At 48.4% G+C, this 4,893-nt stretch overlaps 1 pseudogene; it reads left to right on the forward strand.

Annotated features, from left to right (window-relative positions):
* On the forward strand, positions 1,283 to 1,691 carry LOC109131445 (annotated as a pseudogene).

Consider the following 4,893-nt stretch of genomic DNA (forward strand, 5'->3'; position numbering starts at 1 on the left):
GTACCAGTGTAGACTCCAGTTGTGCCGCATGTGGCGGGGTGCAGTCGAGGGCTGCGGATGTTGAGGACTTTCCACCTTATGTTAAGAGGATGGAGCGGTTGTAGATGACCGGTATGAGATTATTCTCAAGAGGTATCGGGCCTAGAGAGGCGGATAGGTGGACATATGCAGTTGGAGCAGATACTTCTCTGCTTGGTGGTTAATCCAGTTGGATATAAGTTGAGTGGGCAGGTGTAACATTGCAATGTTATACTCGGACCACANACGGACCACAGGAGATAGTTGTGTCGAGAGATTTTTATAGTCGTTAAGGATTGTTGCTCTTGAGGGGATAGTGATTCCCCTGAATACCGATAGCTCGAGGGGCTGAGGGCTCCGAGAGTGGCAGAGGGGATTTTGTTCTCCTGAGGGGATGAGTAGTTCCCCTGATACCGAGATCTTGAGGATTGTGGTCCAAGAGTGAGACGGTATAACTCGAAGACGCTGGTCTGAGAGTGAGATCGGTATGACTCGAAGATTGCGACCTAAGAGTGGAAGAGTTGGGAGCAAGCAATTCCTAGGACGTGAGTATAAACATAACGATTGAATGTAGACCTCGAGAGATTTACGGTGGTTTAATCTTGGATTTTAGGATTATGCTGGCCGTTGGGCCAGGGTTTTATGAACCAGAGCGGTTATGAATGTGTGGCTGTTTTGCCAGGATTGTGAGGCCGGTGGTGCCGGAGTCCCGGGAAGGGGAGTTACAGCAGGATTGATTCAGGAGAGGCATGTTTGCCAGATACATAAGTTCACGGAAAGCCTTCATGGCAGGATAAACTAATCGTTGCAACGATGTTGGATGAAGTTCATTGGAGATGGACAGGGTTGCTAGATTCAAAGTTTTGGTAAGCTTGTTGGAGGGAATAAGTCAAGTGGCTTGAGTTAGCGGCCTGCAAAGTATTTGAAGCGGTGAATCAGAATATGCGAGCGTATGGTACTTGTTTGTTTTATTACGTTCGTATTGATGATTTGCTGTGGAGAATTGCCAAGCGGAAAGCTATCATTGGAATAAGCTAACTTGTGGAAGTTTCCCTAACTAGCAAGTTACTAGAGGTTTTTGGACGAACAAGAGGGTTGATATTCAGGTGGCAGCGAGTTGATGTTGGCATACTTGAGTATTTGCTTAGTTGAACTGAGGAAGTAACTAGAGGATTTATGGAGCAAGGGATTCATACGTTCTAGTGTATCACCGTGGAGAGCACCAGTGTTGTTTGTGAAGAAGAAGGATGGGAGTTTCAGGTTGTGTATTGATTATCCGGGTTTGAACCGGGTCACTGTGAAGAACAAGTATCCTCTTCCTAGGATCGATGATTGTTGGATCAGTTGAGGGGTGCTACTTGGTTCTCTAAGGTAGACCTGGCGTCGGGTTATCATCAGATACCGATAGATGAGGCAGATGTGAGGAAGACTGCTTTCAGGACGAGGTATACTATGAGTTTGTAGTGATGCCCTTCGGATTGACTAACGCGCTAGCAGCGTTTATGAGATTGATGAACAGTGTGTTTCAGGAGTTTCTGGATGTATCTGTCATCATTTTCATCGACGATATCCTGGTTTATTCTAAGAGTCCTGAGGAGCATGCAGTGCATTTGAGGGCAGTTATGGAGAAGCTGCGGGAGCAGAAGTTGTTTGCCAAGTTGAGCAAGTGTAGTTTTTGGCAGCGTGAGATGGGCTTTCTGGGTCACATTGTTTCTGCAGAGGGGGTTTCTGTAGATCCAGAGAAGATTCAGGCTATCAGAGATTGGCCTAGACCGCAGAATGCCACAGAGATCAGGAGTTTCCTTGGATTGGCAGGGTACTACAGGAGATTTGTGCAGGGGTTTGCAAGCAGAGCACGTCCTATGACTAAGTTGACAGGGAAGGATGTTCCTTTTGTCTGGTCAGAAGAGTGTGAGGAAGGCTTTGCAAGCCTGAAGGAGATGTTGACTACTGCGCCAGTGTTGGCTTTGCCTGAGCAGGGAGAACCCTATGTGGTTTATACAGATGCATCTAGAGTTGGTTTGGGGTGTGTTCTGATGCAGCATGGGAAGGTGATTGCCTATGCATCGCGGCAGTTGCGGGTGCATGAAGGCAACTATCCTACTCATGATTTGGAGATGGGTGCTGTAGTTTTTGCCCTGAAGATTTGGAGATCTTATCTTTATGGTGCAAAGGTACAGGTGTTTACAGATCATAAGAGCCTGAAGTATATATTCACTCAGCCTGAGCTGAATTTGAGACAGAGGCGGTGGATGGAGCTTGTGGCAGATTATGATTTGGAGATAGCCTATCATCCTGGTAAGGCTAACACGGTTGCAGATGCTCTGAGTCGGAAGAGGGTAGCTTCGGCTCAGGAGCAGGAGTTGGAGTCTCTGGTAGGGGAGATTAGTGCTTTGAGATTATGTGCTGTTTCACAGGAACCGTTGGGTTTGGAAGCAGTAGATAGAGCAGATCTTCTGAGTAGAGTGCGGTTGGCTCAGGAGAATGATTTGGGGCTGGTGAATGCCTCTAAGGATGTGGATTCAGAGTATCAGGTCTCAGATAATGGTACTATCTTGGTGCACGGTCGAGTTTGTGTGCCCAAGAATGGGGAGTTGAGACAGGAGATTCTGAGAGAGGCTCATGCGACAAAGTTGTCTATTCATCCAGGAGCGACTAAGATGTACCGTGATCTCAAGAGGTACTATCATTGGGTCGGGATGAAGAAGGATGTAGCTGGTTGGGTTTCGAGGTGTGATGTGTGTCAGCTAGTGAAGGCTGAGCATCAGGTTCCTGGCGGGTTACTGAAAAGTTTACCCATTCCTGAGTGGAAGTGGGATATGATCACCATGGATTTTGTGGTAGGATTGCCAGTGTCACGGACCTTTGATGCTATCTGGGTCATTGTGGACCGGTTGACTAAGTCAGCACATTTTCTGGCCATTAAGAAGACTGATGGAGCAGCGGTCTNGGAATGGAGTATTCCAGCCCATCTCTCTTGTTACTCGGTCGCTTGGGGTGGTTGGTTGTGCGACTCAGTAATAAGATGAGGTGGTGTTCGGGGTAAAAAGTTTTCGTGAGGCGGGGTTGGAGAAAAGTTTCCGGGTTTAGGAGTTTCCAAAAGTGGAAAGTTTCCAAAAGTGGAAAGTTTCCAAAAGTGGAAAGTGCTAAATATGGAAAGTATTATGGGAGTTAGAATTTGTCCATTTTAGCGGTGGGAAGCCTTGGAGGGGCTTTTATGGCCTTTGTGGCGGAATTTCGAGTCAGAGTGTCTATGTGTGGCGGTCTTGTTAGACATTGTGTGGCCTTTGTGACGGGTTTTTAGCCAATTGTGTGGCCTTTATGGCGGGCTTTTAGCCATTTGTTGGCCTTTGTGGCGGGCTGTTTAGCCAGAGTGTCCTTGTGACGGTCCTTCGGGACAGATGGTCTTTGTGACGGTCCTTCGGGACAGATGGTCTTTGTGACGGTCCTTCGGGACAGATGGTCTTTGTGACGGTCCTTCGGGACAGATGGTCTTTGTGACGGTCCTTCGGGACAGATGGTCTTTGTGACGGTCCTTCGGGACAGATGGTCTTTGTGACGGTCCTTCGGGACAGATGGTCTTTGTGACGGTCCTTCGGGACAGATGGTCTTTGTGACGGTCCTTCGGGACAGATGGTCTTTGTGACGGTCCTTCGGGACAGATGGTCTTTATGACGGTCCTTCGGGACAGATGGTCTTTGTGACGGTCCTTCGGGACAGATGGTCTTTGTGACGGTCCTTCAGGGCAGAAGGTCTTTGTGACGGTCCTTCAGGACATATGGTCTTTGTGACGGTCCTTTGGGACAGATGGTCTTTGTGACGGTCTTTTGGGACGAGTGGCCTTGGTGGCGGTCCTTTTTAGGACATTTGTTTGGCCTTGGTGGCGGTCCTCGTGAGGACATTTTGTTGGCCTTTGTGGCGGCCCTTGTGGCGTGTATATGATCCTTGTGTGGTCATGGGGTATCCCGGTGAGGGGATATGTGGTTGGTAGGACATTGAGATGTTTTTACGCGAGCCACGGGAAGGAAACCTGGATAGGGATAGGACTCAGACGTGTTCAGAATTGTTTGCTCGCGACTCTTGGGGGAACTTAGGTTCTCCTAGTACTGCTATATTCAGAGACTTTGTGGCTCGGGAGTATGGTTGGTATATCGACTTCGGATGACGATCCGGGGGCGCGCTGTAGGGTGGCAACCCGAGAGACGAGTTTGGACTTCTCCTTATATATTATGGCATGCGGGTCTTGGCCCGATGAGGAGCCAATAAAAACTCAAGGTTTAGGCCTATGTGTAAAGGAAAGTCCAAAAGTCGAGAGCAAATGACGCCTGGAGCGTGAGTCTATCGCCTAGAGGTGACCTTCTGTAGATCAGTCGGAGGAGTGCGGGCCGTGGAGACGGTTGCACGGGAGTCCTTGGCGGATGGTTGTTCGGGATTCGAGGACGAATCCAGTTTGGTGGGGGAGAATTGTAACACCCGCGAACCGGAATCCCGGTTTAGGATGTGCATCGATCGATGCAGTAGTAGCATCGGTCAATGCTGGTTCAATTCCCTGCGTTTTGACTTAAGTCAAACACTGCGTTTTGGTCAGAATAGAAAGGGAAAACCCTTAGGGTCGTGTCTTTTGTCTCATTAGACGTGTGTGGCCGTTTTTGAGATAAAAGAGAAGGGAGAAAGAGTTCTTGAGGGTTCTTGGTGATTTCTTGAGATTTGAGGCGTTTCTTGGTGAGATCTGTAGCTGGGATCGTTGTAGGAGCTTCCTAGAGGCTTGTTCTTGATTGTTTGAGGCTTAGTTCTTCTGTGGCAAAGGTAAGTGCATGACCATGGCTTATCTAAGCTAGAGGATTCTTTAATCTGCTTGTTGTGTGATGTTAGGCT

This window comes from Camelina sativa, chromosome 20 (genome assembly GCF_000633955.1).
Source record: "Camelina sativa cultivar DH55 chromosome 20, Cs, whole genome shotgun sequence".
Lineage (NCBI taxonomy): Eukaryota > Viridiplantae > Streptophyta > Magnoliopsida > Brassicales > Brassicaceae > Camelina > Camelina sativa.